Consider the following 21,972-nt stretch of genomic DNA (forward strand, 5'->3'; position numbering starts at 1 on the left):
CACTAACCTGACTAACAGATGAACTAGCAAACTTAATGATAACTCACTATTACACTAACCTGACTGACAGATGAAGTAGCAAACTTAATGATAACTCACTATTACACTAACCTGACTGACAGAAGAACTAGCAAACTTAATGATAATCACTATTTGACTAAACTGACTGACAGATGAACTGGCAAACTTACTGATAACTCATTATTACACAAACCTGACAGATGAACCAGCAAACTTAATGATAACTCACTATTACACTAACCTGACTAACTAGCAAACTTAATGATAACTCACTATTACAACAACCTGACTGACAGATGAACTAGCAAACTTAATGATAACTCACTATTACAACAACCTGACTGACAGATGAACTAGCAAACTTAATGATAACTCACTATTACACTAACCTGACTAACTAGCAAACTTAATGATAACTCATTATTACACTAACCTGACTGACAGATGAACCAGCAAACTTAATGAGAACTCACTATTACACTAACCTGACTGACAGATGAACTAGCAAACGTAATGATAACTCATTACTACACTAACCTGACTGACAGATGAAGTAGCAAACTTAATGATAACTCACTGTACTACACTAACCTGACTGACAGATGAAGTAGCAAACTTAATGATAACTCATTATTACACTAACCTGACTGACAGATGAACTAGCAAACTTAATAACTCATTATTACACTAACCTGATTGACTGATGAACTAGCAAACTTAATGATAACTCATTATTACACTAACCTGACTGACAGATGAACCAGCAAACTTAATGATAACTCACTACCACACTAAACTGACTGACAGAAGAAGTAGCAAACTTAATAATAACTCATTTTTACACTAACCTGACTGACAGATGAACTAGCAAACTTAATAACTCACTTACACATGGACCTAACTGACAAATGAACTAGCAAACTTAATGTTAACTCACTATTACACTAACCTTACTGACAGATAAACTAGCAAACTTAATGATAACTCATTATTACACTAACCTGACTGACAGATGAACTAGCAAACTTAATAACTCACTTACACATCGACCTAACTGACAAATGAACTAGCAAACTTAATGATAACTCACTATTACACTAACCTGACTGACAGATGAAGTAGCAAACTTAATGATAACTCATTATTACACTAACCTGACTGACAGATGAACCAGCAAACTTAATGATAACTCACTACTACACTAAACTGACTGAGAGATGAAGTAGCAAAAAAATGATAACTCATTTTTACACTAACCTGACTGACAGATGAACTAGCAAACTTAATGATAACCTCTATTATACTAACCTGACTGACAGATGAACTAGCAAACTTAATGATAACTCATTATTACACTAACCTGATTGACAGATGAACTTGCAAACTTAATGATAACCTCTATTATACTAACCTGACTGACAGATGAACTAGCAAACTTAATGATAACTCATTATTACACTAACCTGATTGACAGATGAACTAGCAAACTTAATGATAACCTCTATTATACTAACCTGACTGACAGATGAACTTGCAAACTTAATGATAACCTCTATTATACTAACCTGACTGACAGATGAACTAGCAAACTTAATGATAACTCATTACTACACTAACCTGACTGACAGATGAACTAGCAAACTTAATGATAATCACTATTACACTAACCTGACTGACAGATGAACTGGCAAACTTACTGATAACTCATTATTACACAAACCTGACAGATGAACCAGCAAACTTAATGATAACTCACTATTACACTAACCTGACTAACAGATGAACTAGCAAACTTAATGATAACTCACTATTACAACAACCTGACTGACAGATGAACTAGCAAACTTAATGATAACTCACTATTACACTAACCTGACTAACTAGCAAACTTAATGATAACTCACTATTACACTAACCTGACTGACAGATGAAGTAGCAACCTTAATGATAACTCACTATTACACTAACCTAACTGACAGATAAACTAACAAACTTAATGATAAGTCATTATTACACTAACCTGACTGACAGATGAACCAGCAAACTTAATGAGAACTCACTATTACACTAACCTGACTGACAGATGAACTAGCAAACGTAATGATAACTCATTACTACACTAACCTGACTGACAGATGAAGTAGCAAACTTAATGATAACTCACTGTACTACACTAACCTGACTGACAGATGAAGTAGCAAACTTAATGATAACTCATTATTACACTAACCTGACTGACAGATGAACTAGCAAACTTAATAACTCATTATTACACTAACCTGATTGACTGATGAACTAGCAAACTTAATGATAACTCATTATTACACTAACCTGACTGACAGATGAACCAGCAAACTTAATGATAACTCACTACCACACTAAACTGACTGACAGAAGAAGTAGCAAACTTAATAATAACTCATTTTTACACTAACCTGACTGACAGATGAACTAGCAAACTTAATGTTAACTATTACACTACTAACCTGACTGACAGATGAAATAGCAAACTTAATAACTCACTTACACATGGACCTAACTGACAAATGAACTAGCAAACTTAATGTTAACTCACTATTACACTAACCTTACTGACAGATAAACTAGCAAACTTAATGATAACTCATTATTACACTAACCTGACTGACAGATGAACTAGCAAACTTAATAACTCACTTACACATCGACCTAACTGACAAATGAACTAGCAAACTTAATGATAACTCACTATTACACTAACCTGACTGACAGATGAAGTAGCAAACTTAATGATAACTCACAATTACACTAACCTGACTGACAGATGAACTAGCAAACTTAATGATAACTCATTATTACACTAACCTGACTGACAGATGAACCAGCACACTAAATGATAATTCTTTATTACACTAACCTGACTGACAAATGAACTAGCAAACTTAATGATAACTCATTATTACACTAACCTGACTAACAGATGAACTAGCAAACTTAATGTTATCTATTACACTACTAACCTGACTGACAGATGAAATAGCAAACCTAATAACTCACTTACACATGGACCTAACTGACAAATGAACTAGCAAACTTGATTACTCTAACCTGACTGACAGATAAACTAGCAAACATAATGATAACTTATTATTACACTAACCTGACTGACAGATGAACTAGCAAACTTAATAAATCATTATTACACTAACCCGACTGACAGATGAACCAGAAAACTTAATGATAACTCACTATTACACTAACCTGACTGACAGATGAACTAGCAAACTTAATGATAACTCAATATTACACTAACCTGACAGATGAACCAGCAAACTTAATGATAACTCACTATTACACTAACCTGACTAACAGATGAACCAGCAAGCTTTATGATAACTCACTATTACACTAACCTGACTAACAGATGAACTAGCAAACTTAATGATAACTCACTATTACACTAACCTGACTGACAGATGAAGTAGCAAACTTAATGATAACTCACTATTACACTAACCTGACTGACAGAAGAACTAGCAAACTTAATGATAATCACTATTTGACTAAACTGACTGACAGATGAACTGGCAAACTTACTGATAACTCATTATTACACAAACCTGACAGATGAACCAGCAAACTTAATGATAACTCACTATTACACTAACCTGACTAACTAGCAAACTTAATGATAACTCACTATTACAATAACCTGACTGACAGATGAACTAGCAAACTTAATGATAACTCACTATTACAACAACCTGACTGACAGATGAACTAGCAAACTTAATGATAACTCACTATTACACTAACCTGACTAACTAGCAAACTTAATGATAACTCACTATTACACTAACCTGACTGACAGATGAGGTAGCAACCTTAATGATAACTCACTATTACACTAACCTAACTGACAGATAAACTAGCAAACTTAATGATAAGTCATTATTACACTAACCTGACTGACAGATGAACCAGCAAACTTAATGAGAACTCACTATTACACTAACCTGACTGACAGATGAACTAGCAAACGTAATGATAACTCATTACTACACTAACCTGACTGACAGATGAAGTAGCAAACTTAATGATAACTCACTGTACTACACTAACCTGACTGACAGATGAAGTAGCAAACTTAATGATAACTCATTATTACACTAACCTGACTGACAGATGAACTAGCAAACTTAATAACTCATTATTACACTAACCTGATTGACTGATGAACTAGCAAACTTAATGATAACTCATTATTACACTAACCTGACTGACAGATGAACCAGCAAACTTAATGATAACTCACTACCACACTAAACTGACTGACAGAAGAAGTAGCAAACTTAATAATAACTCATTTTTACACTAACCTGATTGACAGATGAACTAGCAAACTTAATGATAACCTCTATTATACTAACCTGACTGACAGATGAACTTGCAAACTTAATGATAACCTCTATTATACTAACCTGACTGACAGATGAACTAGCAAACTTAATGATAACTCATTACTACACTAACCTGACTGACAGATGAACTAGCAAACTTAATGATAATCACTATTACACTAACCTGACTGACAGATGAACTGGCAAACTTACTGATAACTCATTATTACACAAACCTGACAGATGAACCAGCAAACTTAATGATAACTCACTATTACACTAACCTGACTAACAGATGAACTAGCAAACTTAATGATAACTCACTATTACAACAACCTGACTGACAGATGAACTAGCAAACTTAATGATAACTCACTATTACACTAACCTGACTAACTAGCAAACTTAATGATAACTCACTATTACACTAACCTGACTGACAGATGAAGTAGCAACCTTAATGATAACTCACTATTACACTAACCTAACTGACAGATAAACTAACAAACTTAATGATAAGTCATTATTACACTAACCTGACTGACAGATGAACCAGCAAACTTAATGAGAACTCACTATTACACTAACCTGACTGACAGATGAACTAGCAAACGTAATGATAACTCATTACTACACTAACCTGACTGACAGATGAAGTAGCAAACTTAATGATAACTCACTGTACTACACTAACCTGACTGACAGATGAAGTAGCAAACTTAATGATAACTCATTATTACACTAACCTGACTGACAGATGAACTAGCAAACTTAATAACTCATTATTACACTAACCTGATTGACTGATGAACTAGCAAACTTAATGATAACTCATTATTACACTAACCTGACTGACAGATGAACCAGCAAACTTAATGATAACTCACTACCACACTAAACTGACTGACAGAAGAAGTAGCAAACTTAATAATAACTCATTTTTACACTAACCTGACTGACAGATGAACTAGCAAACTTAATGTTAACTATTACACTACTAACCTGACTGACAGATGAAATAGCAAACTTAATAACTCACTTACACATGGACCTAACTGACAAATGAACTAGCAAACTTAATGTTAACTCACTATTACACTAACCTTACTGACAGATAAACTAGCAAACTTAATGATAACTCATTATTACACTAACCTGACTGACAGATGAACTAGCAAACTTAATAACTCACTTACACATCGACCTAACTGACAAATGAACTAGCAAACTTAATGATAACTCACTATTACACTAACCTGACTGACAGATGAAGTAGCAAACTTAATGATAACTCACAATTACACTAACCTGACTGACAGATGAACTAGCAAACTTAATGATAACTCATTATTACACTAACCTGACTGACAGATGAACCAGCACACTAAATGATAATTCTTTATTACACTAACCTGACTGACAGATGAACTAGCAAACTTAATGATAACTCATTATTACACTAACCTGACTAACAGATGAACTAGCAAACTTAATGTTATCTATTACACTACTAACCTGACTGACAGATGAAATAGCAAACCTAATAACTCACTTACACATGGACCTAACTGACAAATGAACTAGCAAACTTGATTACTCTAACCTGACTGACAGATAAACTAGCAAACATAATGATAACTTATTATTACACTAACCTGACTGACAGATGAACTAGCAAACTTAATAAATCATTATTACACTAACCCGACTGACAGATGAACCAGAAAACTTAATGATAACTCACTATTACACTAACCTGACTGACAGATGAACTAGCAAACTTAATGATAACTCAATATTACACTAACCTGACAGATGAACCAGCAAACTTAATGATAACTCACTATTACACTAACCTGACAGATGAACCAGCAAGCTTTATGATAACTCACTATTACACTAACCTGACTAACAGATGAACTAGCAAACTTAATGATAACTCACTATTACACTAACCTGACTGACAGATGAAGTAGCAAACTTAATGATAACTCACTATTACACTAACCTGACTGACAGAAGAACTAGCAAACTTAATGATAATCACTATTTGACTAAACTGACTGACAGATGAACTGGCAAACTTACTGATAACTCATTATTACACAAACCTGACAGATGAACCAGCAAACTTAATGATAACTCACTATTACACTAACCTGACTAACAGATGAACTAGCAAACTTAATGATAACTCACTATTACAACAACCTGACTGACAGATGAACTAGCAAACTTAATGATAACTCACTATTACAACAACCTGACTGACAGATGAACTAGCAAACTTAATGATAACTCACTATTACACTAACCTGACTAACTAGCAAACTTAATGATAACTCACTATTACACTAACCTGACTGACAGATGAAGTAGCAACCTTAATGATAACTCACTATTACACTAACCTAACTGACAGATAAACTAGCAAACTTAATGATAAGTCATTATTACACTAACCTGACTGACAGATGAACCAGCAAACTTAATGAGAACTCACTATTACACTAACCTGACTGACAGATGAACTAGCAAACGTAATGATAACTCATTACTACACTAACCTGACTGACAGATGAAGTAGCAAACTTAATGATAACTCACTGTACTACACTAACCTGACTGACAGATGAAGTAGCAAACTTAATGATAACTCATTATTACACTAACCTGACTGACAGATGAACTAGCAAACTTAATGTTAACTATTACACTACTAACCTGACTGACAGATGAAATAGCAAACTTAATAACTCACTTACACATGGACCTAACTGACAAATGAACTAGCAAACTTAATGTTAACTCACTATTACACTAACCTTACTGACAGATAAACTAGCAAACTTAATGATAACTCATTATTACACTAACCTGACTGACAGATGAACTAGCAAACTTAATAACTCACTTACACATCGACCTAACTGACAAATGAACTAGCAAACTTAATGATAACTCACTATTACACTAACCTGACTGACAGATGAAGTAGCAAACTTAATGATAACTCACTATTACACTAACCTGACTGACAGATGAACTAGCAAACTTAATGATAACTCATTATTACACTAACCTGACTGACAGATGAACCAGCACACTAAATGATAATTCTTTATTACACTAACCTGACTGACAAATGAACTAGCAAACTTAATGATAACTCATTATTACACTAACCTGACTAACAGATGAACTAGCAAACTTAATGTTATCTATTACACTACTAACCTGACTGACAGATGAAATAGCAAACCTAATAACTCACTTACACATGGACCTAACTGACAAATGAACTAGCAAACTTGATTACTCTAACCTGACTGACAGATAAACTAGCAAACATAATGATAACTTATTATTACACTAACCTGACTGACAGATGAACTAGAAAACTTAATGATAACTCACTATTACACTAACCTGACTGACAGATGAACTAGCAAACTTAATGATAACTCAATATTACACTAACCTGACAGATGAACCAGCAAACTTAATGATAACTCACTATTACACTAACCTGACAGATGAACCAGCAAGCTTTATGATAACTCACTATTACACTAACCTGACTGACAGATGAAGTAGCAAACTTAATGATAACTCATTATTACACTAACCTGACTGACAGATGAACCAGCAAACTTAATGATAACTCACTATTACACTAACCTGACTGACAGATGAAGTAGCAAACTTAATGATAACTCATTATTACACTAACCTGACTGACAGATGAACCAGCAAACTTAATGATAACTCACTATTACACTAACCTGACTGACAGATGAACTAGCAAACTTAATAAATCATTATTACACTAACCCGACTGACAGATGAACCAGAAAACTTAATGATAACTCACTATTACACTAACCTGACTGACAGATGAACTAGCAAACTTAATGATAACTCAATATTACACTAACCTGACAGATGAACCAGCAAACTTAATGATAACTCACTATTACACTAACCTGACAGATGAACCAGCAAGCTTTATGATAACTCACTATTACACTAACCTGACTAACAGATGAACTAGCAAACTTAATGATAACTCACTATTACACTAACCTGACTGACAGATGAAGTAACAAACTTAATGATAACTCACTATTATACTAACCTGACTGACAGAAGAACTAGCAAACTTAATGATAATCACTATTTGACTAAACTGACTGACAGATGAACTGGCAAACTTACTGATAACTCATTATTACACAAACCTGACAGATGAACCAGCAAACTTAATGATAACTCACTATTACACTAACCTGACTAACTAGCAAACTTAATGATAACTCACTATTACAACAACCTGACTGACAAATGAACTAGCAAACTTAATGATAACTCACTATTACAACAACCTGACTGACAGATGAACTAGCAAACTTAATGATAACTCACTATTACACTAACCTGACTAACTAGCAAACTTAATGATAACTCACTATTACACTACCTGACTGACAGATGAGGTAGCAACCTTAATGATAACTCACTATTACACTAACCTAACTGACAGATAAACTAGCAAACTTAATGATAAGTCATTATTACACTAACCTGACTGACAGATGAACCAGCAAACTTAATGAGAACTCACTATTACACTAACCTGACTGACAGATGAACTAGCAAACGTAATGATAACTCATTACTACACTAACCTAACTGACAGATGAAGTAGCAAACTTAATGATAACTCACTGTACTACACTAACCTGACTGACAGATGAAGTAGCAAACTTAATGATAACTCATTATTACACTAACCTGACTGACAGATGAACTAGCAAACTTAATAACTCATTATTACACTAACCTGATTGACTGATGAACTAGCAAACTTAATGATAACTCATTATTACACTAACCTGACTGACAGATGAACCAGCAAACTTAATGATAACTCACTACCACACTAAACTGACTGACAGAAGAAGTAGCAAACTTAATAATAACTCATTTTTACACTAACCTGACTGACAGATTAACTAGCAAACTTAATGTTAACTATTACACTACTAACCTGACTGACAGATGAAATAGCAAACTTAATAACTCACTTACACATGGACCTAACTGACAAATGAACTAGCAAACTTAATGTTAACTCACTATTACACTAACCTTACTGACAGATAAACTAGCAAACTTAATGATAACTCATTATTACACTAACCTGACTGACAGATGAACTAGCAAACTTAATAACTCACACATCGACCTAACTGACAAATGAACTAGCAAACTTAATGATAACTCACTATTACACGAACCTGAGTGACAGATGAAGTAGCAAACTTAATGATAACTCATTATTACACTAACCTGACTGACAGATGAACCAGCAAACTTAATGATAACTCACTACTACACTAAACTGACTGAGAGATGAAGTAGCAGAAAAATGATAACTCATTTTTACACTAACCTGACTGACAGATGAACTAGCAAACTTAATGATAACTCATTATTACACTAACCTGATTGACAGATGAACTTGCAAACTTAATGATAACCTCTATTATACTAACCTGGCTGACTGACAGATGAACTAGCAAACTTAATGTTAACTATTACACTACTAACCTGACTGACAGATGAAGTAGCAAACTTAATGATAGCTCACTGTACTACACTAACCTGACTGACAAATGAACTAGCAAACTTAATAACTCATTACTACACTAACCTGACTGACATATGAAATAGCAAACTTAATGATAACTCACCATTACACATCGACCTAACTGACAAATGAACTAGCAAACTTAATGATAACTCACTATTACACTCACCTGAGAGATGAACTAGAAAACTTAATGATAAATCATTATTACACTAACCTGATTGACCGATGAACTAGCAAACTTAATGATAACCACTATTTGACTAAACTGACTGACAGATGAAATAACAAACTTAATAACTCACTTCCACATGGACCTAACTGACAAATAAACTAGCAAACTTAATGTTAACTCGCTATTACACTTACCTGACTGACAGATGAACTAGCAAATTTAATGATAACTCATTATTACACTAACCTGATTGACCGATGAACTAGCAAACTTAATGATAACCACTATTTGACTAAACTGACTGACAGATGAACTAGCAAACTTAATGATAACCATTATTACACTAACCTGACAGATGAACTAGCAAACGTAATGATAACCCACTATTACACTAACCTGATTGACCGATGAACTAGCAAACTTAATGATAACTCATTATTACACTAACCTGACTGACAGATGAACTAGCAAACTTAATGTTAACTATTACACTACTAACCTGACTAACAGATGAAATAGCAAACCTAATAACTCACTTACACATGGACCTAACTGACAAATGAACTAGCAAACTTAATGATAACCACTATTACACTAACCTGACTGACAGAAGAACTAGCAAACTTAATGTTAACTCATTATTACATTACTGACAGATGAACTAGCAAACTTAATGATAACCATTATTACACTAACCTGACAGATGAACTAGCAAACTTAATGATAACTATTACACTAACCTTACTGACAGATGAAATAGCAAACTTAATGATAACTCATTATTACACTAACCTGACTGACAGATGAACTAGCAAACTTAATAACTCATTATTACACTAACCTGACTGACAGACTAACTAGCAAACTTAATAACTCACTATTACACTAACCTGACTGACAGAAGAAATAGCAAACTTAATGTTAACTCATTATTACATTACTGACAAATGAACTAGCAAACTTAATGATAACTCATTATTACACTAACCTGATTGACCGATGAACTAGCAAACTTAATGATAACCACTATTACACTAACCTGACTGACAGAAGAACTAGCAAACTTAATGATAACCATTATTACACTAACCTGACAGATGAACTAGCAAACTTAATGATAACCAACTATTACACTAACCTGATTGACCGATGAACTAGCAAACTTAATGATAACTCATTATTACACTAACCTGACTGACAGATGAACTAGCAAACTTAATGTTAACTATTACACTACTAACCTGACTGACAGATGAAATAGCAAACCTAATAACTCACTTACACATGGACCTAACTGACAAATGAACTAGCAAACTTGATGTGAACTCACTATTACACTAACCTAACTGACAGATGAACTAGCAAACGTAATGATAACTCATTACTACACTAACCTGACTGACAGATGAAGTAGCAAACTTAATGATAACTCATTACTACACTAACCTGACTGACAGATGAAGTAGCAAACTTAATGATAACTCACTGTACTACACTAACCTGACTGACAGATGAAGTAGCAAACTTAATGATAACTCACCATTACACTAACCTGACTGACAGATGAACTAGCAAACTTAATGATAACTCATTATTACACTAACCTGACTGACAGATGAACCAGCACACTAAATGATAACTCATTATTACACTAACCTGACAGATGAACTGGCAAACTTGATGATAATTCTTTATTACACTAACCTGACTGACAAATGAACTAGCAAACTTAATGATAACTCACTATTACACTAACCTGATTGACAGATGAACTAGCAAACTTAATGATAACTATAATATTACACTAACTGACAGATGAACTAGCAAACTTAATGATAACTCATTTTTACACTAACCTGACTCACAGATGAACTAGCAAACTTAATAACTCACTTACACATCGACCTAACTGACAAATGAACTAGCAAACTTAATGATAACTCACTATTACACTCACCTGAGAGATGAACTAGCAAACTTAACTATGTTAAGTTGGCAAACTTAGCTATGTTAAGTTAGCAAACTTAGCTATATTCACTATTACAATACTAACCTGACTGACAGATGAAATAACAAACTTAATAACTCACTTACACATGGACCTAACTGACAAATGAACTAGCAAACTTAATGTTAACTCGCTATTACACTTACCTGACTGACAGATGAACTAGCAAGCTTAATGATAACTCATTATTACACTAACCTGATTGACCGATGAACTAGCAACTTAATGATAACCACTATTTGACTAAACTGACTGACAGATGAACTAGCAAACTTAATGATAACCATTATTACACTAACCTGACAGATGAACTTGCAAACGTAATGATAACCCACTATTACACTAACCTGATTGACCGATGAACTAGCAAACTTAATGATAACCCACTATTACACTAACCTGATTGACCGATGAACTAGCAAACTTAATGATAACTCATTATTACACTAACCTGACTAACAGATGAACTAGCAAACTTAATGTTATCTATTACACTACTAACCTGACTGACAGATGAAATAGCAAACCTAATAACTCACTTACACATGGACCTAACTGACAAATGAACTAGCAAACTTGATTACTCTAACCTGACTGACAGATAAACTAGCAAACATAATGATAACTTATTATTACACTAACCTGACTGACAGATGAACTAGCAAACTTAATAAATCATTATTACACTAACCCGACTGACAGATGAACTAGCAAACTTAATGATAACTCAATATTACACTAACCTGACAGATGAACCAGCAAACTTAATGATAACTCACTATTACACTAACCTGACTAACAGATGAACTAGCAAACTTAATGATAACTCACTATTACACTAACCTGACAGATGAACCAGCAAGCTTTATGATAACTCACTATTACACTAACCTGACTAACAGATGAACTAGCAAACTTAATGATAACTCACTATTACACTAACCTGACTGACAGATGAAGTAGCAAACTTAATGATAACTCACTATTACACTAACCTGACTGACAGAAGAACTAGCAAACTTAATGATAATCACTATTTCACTAACCTGACTGACAGATGAACTGGCAAACTTACTGATAACTCATTATTACACAAACCTGACAGATGAACCAGCAAACTTAATGATAACTCACTATTACACTAACCTGACTAACAGATGAACTAGCAAACTTAATGATAACTCACTATTACAACAACCTGACTGACAGATGAACTAGCAAACTTAATGATAACTCACTATTACAACAACCTGACTGACAGATGAACTAGCAAACTTAATGATAACTCACTATTACACTAACCTGACTAACTAGCAAACTTAATGATAAGTCATTATTACACTAACCTGACTGACAGATGAACCAGCAAACTTAATGAGAACTCACTATTACACTAACCTGACTGACAGATGAACTAGCAAACGTAATGATAACTCATTACTACACTAACCTGACTGACAGATGAAGTAGCAAACTTAATGATAACTCACTGTACTACACTAACCTGACTGACAGATGAAGTAGCAAACTTAATGATAACTCATTATTACACTAACCTGACTGACAGATGAACTAGCAAACTTAATAACTCATTATTACACTAACCTGATTGACTGATGAACTAGCAAACTTAATGATAACTCATTATTACACTAACCTGACTGACAGATGAACCAGCAAACTTAATGATAACTCACTACCACACTAAACTGACTGACAGAAGAAGTAGCAAACTTAATAATAACTCATTTTTACACTAACCTGACTGACAGATGAACTAGCAAACTTAATAACTCACTTACACATGGACCTAACTGACAAATGAACTAGCAAACTTAATGTTAACTCACTATTACACTAACCTTACTGACAGATAAACTAGCAAACTTAATGATAACTCATTATTACACTAACCTGACTGACAGATGAACTAGCAAACTTAATAACTCACTTACACATCGACCTAACTGACAAATGAACTAGCAAACTTAATGATAACTCACTATTACACTAACCTGACTGACAGATGAAGTAGCAAACTTAATGATAACTCATTATTACACTAACCTGACTGACAGATGAACCAGCAAACTTAATGATAACTCACTACTACACTAAACTGACTGAGAGATGAAGTAGCAAAAAAATGATAACTCATTTTTACACTAACCTGACTGACAGATGAACTAGCAAACTTAATGATAACCTCTATTATACTAACCTGACTGACAGATGAACTAGCAAACTTAATGATAACTCATTATTACACTAACCTGATTGACAGATGAACTTGCAAACTTAATGATAACCTCTATTATACTAACCTGACTGACAGATGAACTAGCAAACTTAATGATAACTCATTATTACACTAACCTGATTGACAGATGAACTAGCAAACTTAATGATAACCTCTATTATACTAACCTGACTGACAGATGAACTTGCAAACTTAATGATAACCTCTATTATACTAACCTGACTGACAGATGAACTAGCAAACTTAATGATAACTCATTACTACACTAACCTGACTGACAGATGAACTAGCAAACTTAATGATAATCACTATTACACTAACCTGACTGACAGATGAACTGGCAAACTTACTGATAACTCATTATTACACAAACCTGACAGATGAACCAGCAAACTTAATGATAACTCACTATTACACTAACCTGACTAACAGATGAACTAGCAAACTTAATGATAACTCACTATTACAACAACCTGACTGACAGATGAACTAGCAAACTTAATGATAACTCACTATTACACTAACCTGACTGACAGATGAAGTAGCAACCTTAATGATAACTCACTATTACACTAACCTAACTGACAGATAAACTAACAAACTTAATGATAAGTCATTATTACACTAACCTGACTGACAGATGAACCAGCAAACTTAATGAGAACTCACTATTACACTAACCTGACTGACAGATGAACTAGCAAACGTAATGATAACTCATTACTACACTAACCTGACTGACAGATGAAGTAGCAAACTTAATGATAACTCACTGTACTACACTAACCTGACTGACAGATGAAGTAGCAAACTTAATGATAACTCATTATTACACTAACCTGACTGACAGATGAACTAGCAAACTTAATAACTCATTATTACACTAACCTGATTGACTGATGAACTAGCAAACTTAATGATAACTCATTATTACACTAACCTGACTGACAGATGAACCAGCAAACTTAATGATAACTCACTACCACACTAAACTGACTGACAGAAGAAGTAGCAAACTTAATAATAACTCATTTTTACACTAACCTGACTGACAGATGAACTAGCAAACTTAATGTTAACTATTACACTACTAACCTGACTGACAGATGAAATAGCAAACTTAATAACTCACTTACACATGGACCTAACTGACAAATGAACTAGCAAACTTAATGTTAACTCACTATTACACTAACCTTACTGACAGATAAACTAGCAAACTTAATGATAACTCATTATTACACTAACCTGACTGACAGATGAACTAGCAAACTTAATAACTCACTTACACATCGACCTAACTGACAAATGAACTAGCAAACTTAATGATAACTCACTATTACACTAACCTGACTGACAGATGAAGTAGCAAACTTAATGATAACTCACAATTACACTAACCTGACTGACAGATGAACTAGCAAACTTAATGATAACTCATTATTACACTAACCTGACTGACAGATGAACCAGCACACTAAATGATAATTCTTTATTACACTAACCTGACTGACAAATGAACTAGCAAACTTAATGATAACTCATTATTACACTAACCTGACTAACAGATGAACTAGCAAACTTAATGTTATCTATTACACTACTAACCTGACTGACAGATGAAATAGCAAACCTAATAACTCACTTACACATGGACCTAACTGACAAATGAACTAGCAAACTTGATTACTCTAACCTGACTGACAGATAAACTAGCAAACATAATGATAACTTATTATTACACTAACCTGACTGACAGATGAACTAGCAAACTTAATAAATCATTATTACACTAACCCGACTGACAGATGAACCAGAAAACTTAATGATAACTCACTATTACACTAACCTGACTGACAGATGAACTAGCAAACTTAATGATAACTCAATATTACACTAACCTGACAGATGAACCAGCAAACTTAATGATAACTCACTATTACACTAACCTGACTAACAGATGAACCAGCAAGCCTAATGATAACTCACTATTACACTAACCTGACTAACAGATGAACTAGCAAACTTAATGATAACTCACTATTACACTAACCTGACTGACAGATGAAGTAGCAAACTTAATGATAACTCACTATTACACTAACCTGACTGACAGAAGAACTAGCAAACTTAATGATAATCACTATTTGACTAAACTGACTGACAGATGAACTGGCAAACTTACTGATAACTCATTATTACACAAACCTGACAGATGAACCAGCAAACTTAATGATAACTCACTATTACACTAACCTGACTAACTAGCAAACTTAATGATAACTCACTATTACACTAACCTGACTGACAGATGAACTAGCAAACTTAATGATAACTCACTATTACAACAACCTGACTGACAGATGAACTAGCAAACTTAATGATAACTCACTATTACACTAACCTGACTAACTAGCAAACTTAATGATAACTCACTATTACACTAACCTGACTGACAGATGAAGTAGCAACCTTAATGATAACTCACTATTACACTAACCTAACTGACAGATAAACTAGCAAACTTAATGATAAGTCATTATTACACTAACCTGACTGACAGATGAACCAGCAAACTTAATGAGAACTCACTATTACACTAACCTGACTGACAGATGAACTAGCAAACGTAATGATAACTCATTACTACACTAACCTGACTGACAGATGAAGTAGCAAACTTAATGATAACTCACTGTACTACACTAACCTGACTGACAGATGAAGTAGCAAACTTAATGATAACTCATTATTACACTAACCTGACTGACAGATGAACTAGCAAACTTAATAACTCATTATTACACTAACCTGATTGACTGATGAACTAGCAAACTTAATGATAACTCATTATTACACTAACCTGACTGACAGATGAACCAGCAAACTTAATGATAACTCACTACCACACTAAACTGACTGACAGAAGAAGTAGCAAACTTAATAATAACTCATTTTTACACTAACCTGATTGACAGATGAACTAGCAAACTTAATGATAACCTCTATTATACTAACCTGACTGACAGATGAACTTGCAAACTTAATGATAACCTCTATTATACTAACCTGACTGACAGATGAACTAGCAAACTTAATGATAACTCATTACTACACTAACCTGACTGACAGATGAACTAGCAAACTTAATGATAATCACTATTACACTAACCTGACTGACAGATGAACTGGCAAACTTACTGATAACTCATTATTACACAAACCTGACAGATGAACCAGCAAACTTAATGATAACTCACTATTACACTAACCTGACTAACAGATGAACTAGCAAACTTAATGATAACTCACTATTACAACAACCTGACTGACAGATGAACTAGCAAACTTAATGATAACTCACTATTACACTAACCTGACTAACTAGCAAACTTAATGATAACTCACTATTACACTAACCTGACTGACAGATGAAGTAGCAACCTTAATGATAACTCACTATTACACTAACCTAACTGACAGATAAACTAACAAACTTAATGATAAGTCATTATTACACTAACCTGACTGACAGATGAACCAGCAAACTTAATGAGAACTCACTATTACACTAACCTGACTGACAGATGAACTAGCAAACGTAATGATAACTCATTACTACACTAACCTGACTGACAGATGAAGTAGCAAACTTAATGATAACTCACTGTACTACACTAACCTGACTGACAGATGAAGTAGCAAACTTAATGATAACTCATTATTACACTAACCTGACTGACAGATGAACTAGCAAACTTAATAACTCATTATTACACTAACCTGATTGACTGATGAACTAGCAAACTTAATGATAACTCATTATTACACTAACCTGACTGACAGATGAACCAGCAAACTTAATGATAACTCACTACCACACTAAACTGACTGACAGAAGAAGTAGCAAACTTAATAATAACTCATTTTTACACTAACCTGACTGACAGATGAACTAGCAAACTTAATGTTAACTATTACACTACTAACCTGACTGACAGATGAAATAGCAAACTTAATAACTCACTTACACATGGACCTAACTGACAAATGAACTAGCAAACTTAATGTTAACTCACTATTACACTAACCTTACTGACAGATAAACTAGCAAACTTAATGATAACTCATTATTACACTAACCTGACTGACAGATGAACTAGCAAACTTAATAACTCACTTACACATCGACCTAACTGACAAATGAACTAGCAAACTTAATGATAACTCACTATTACACTAACCTGACTGACAGATGAAGTAGCAAACTTAATGATAACTCACAATTACACTAACCTGACTGACAGATGAACTAGCAAACTTAATGATAACTCATTATTACACTAACCTGACTGACAGATGAACCAGCACACTAAATGATAATTCTTTATTACACTCACCTGACTGACAGATGAACTAGCAAACTTAATGATAACTCATTATTACACTAACCTGACTAACAGATGAACTAGCAAACTTAATGTTATCTATTACACTACTAACCTGACTGACAGATGAAATAGCAAACCTAATAACTCACTTACACATGGACCTAACTGACAAATGAACTAGCAAACTTGATTACTCTAACCTGACTGACAGATAAACTAGCAAACATAATGATAACTTATTATTACACTAACCTGACTGACAGATGAACTAGCAAACTTAATAAATCATTATTACACTAACCCGACTGACAGATGAACCAGAAAACTTAATGATAACTCACTATTACACTAACCTGACTGACAGATGAACTAGCAAACTTAATGATAACTCAATATTACACTAACCTGACAGATGAACCAGCAAACTTAATGATAACTCACTATTACACTAACCTGACAGATGAACCAGCAAGCTTTATGATAACTCACTATTACACTAACCTGACTAACAGATGAACTAGCAAACTTAATGATAACTCACTATTACACTAACCTGACTGACAGATGAAGTAGCAAACTTAATGATAACTCACTATTACACTAACCTGACTGACAGAAGAACTAGCAAACTTAATGATAATCACTATTTGACTAAACTGACTGACAGATGAACTGGCAAACTTACTGATAACTCATTATTACACAAACCTGACAGATGAACCAGCAAACTTAATGATAACTCACTATTACACTAACCTGACTAACTAGCAAACTTAATGATAACTCACTATTACAACAACCTGACTGACAGATGAACTAGCAAACTTAATGATAACTCACTATTACAACAACCTGACTGACAGATGAACTAGCAAACTTAATGATAACTCACTATTACACTAACCTGACTAACTAGCAAACTTAATGATAACTCACTATTACACTAACCTGACTGACAGATGAAGTAGCAACCTTAATGATAACTCACTATTACACTAACCTAACTGACAGATAAACTAGCAAACTTAATGATAAGTCATTATTACACTAACCTGACTGACAGATGAACCAGCAAACTTAATGAGAACTCACTATTACACTAACCTGACTGACAGATGAACTAGCAAACGTAATGATAACTCATTACTACACTAACCTGACTGACAGATGAAGTAGCAAACTTAATGATAACTCACTGTACTACACTAACCTGACTGACAGATGAAGTAGCAAACTTAATGATAACTCATTATTACACTAACCTGACTGACAGATGAACTAGCAAACTTAATGTTAACTATTACACTACTAACCTGACTGACAGATGAAATAGCAAACTTAATAACTCACTTACACATGGACCTAACTGACAAATGAACTAGCAAACTTAATGTTAACTCACTATTACACTAACCTTACTGACAGATAAACTAGCAAACTTAATGATAACTCATTATTACACTAACCTGACTGACAGATGAACTAGCAAACTTAATAACTCACTTACACATCGACCTAACTGACAAATGAACTAGCAAACTTAATGATAACTCACTATTACACTAACCTGACTGACAGATGAAGTAGCAAACTTAATGATAACTCACAATTACACTAACCTGACTGACAGATGAACTAGCAAACTTAATGATAACTCATTATTACACTAACCTGACTGACAGATGAACCAGCACACTAAATGATAATTCTTTATTACACTAACCTGACTGACAAATGAACTAGCAAACTTAATGATAACTCATTATTACACTAACCTGACTAACAGATGAACTAGCAAACTTAATGTTATCTATTACACTACTAACCTGACTGACAGATGAAATAGCAAACCTAATAACTCACTTACACATGGACCTAACTGACAAATGAACTAGCAAACTTGATTACTCTAACCTGACTGACAGATAAACTAGCAAACATAATGATAACTTATTATTACACTAACCTGACTGACAGATGAACCAGCAAACTTAATGATAACTCACTATTACACTAACCTGACTGACAGATGAACTAGCAAACTTAATGATAACTCAATATTACACTAACCTGACAGATGAACCAGCAAACTTAATGATAACTCACTATTACACTAACCTGACAGATGAACCAGCAAGCTTTATGATAACTCACTATTACACTAACCTGACTGACAGATGAACTAGCAAACTTAATGATAACTCATTATTACACTAACCTGACTGACAGATGAACCAGCAAACTTAATGATAACTCACTATTACACTAACCTGACTGACAGATGAAGTAGCAAACTTAATGATAACTCATTATTACACTAACCTGACTGACAGATGAACCAGCAAACTTAATGATAACTCACTATTACACTAACCTGACTGACAGATGAACTAGCAAACTTAATAAATCATTATTACACTAACCCGACTGACAGATGAACCAGAAAACTTAATGATAACTCACTATTACACTAACCTGACTGACAGATGAACTAGCAAACTTAATGATAACTCAATATTACACTAACCTGACAGATGAACCAGCAAACTTAATGATAACTCACTATTACACTAACCTGACAGATGAACCAGCAAGCTTTATGATAACTCACTATTACACTAACCTGACTAACAGATGAACTAGCAAACTTAATGATAACTCACTATTACACTAACCTGACTGACAGATGAAGTAACAAACTTAATGATAACTCACTATTATACTAACCTGACTGACAGAAGAACTAGCAAACTTAATGATAATCACTATTTGACTAAACTGACTGACAGATGAACTGGCAAACTTACTGATAACTCATTATTACACAAACCTGACAGATGAACCAGCAAACTTAATGATAACTCACTATTACACTAACCTGACTAACTAGCAAACTTAATGATAACTCACTATTACAACAACCTGACTGACAAATGAACTAGCAAACTTAATGATAACTCACTATTACAACAACCTGACTGACAGATGAACTAGCAAACTTAATGATAACTCACTATTACACTAACCTGACTAACTAGCAAACTTAATGATAACTCACTATTACACTACCTGACTGACAGATGAA

This window comes from Lytechinus variegatus, chromosome 13 (genome assembly GCF_018143015.1).
Source record: "Lytechinus variegatus isolate NC3 chromosome 13, Lvar_3.0, whole genome shotgun sequence".
NCBI lineage: Eukaryota > Metazoa > Echinodermata > Echinoidea > Temnopleuroida > Toxopneustidae > Lytechinus > Lytechinus variegatus.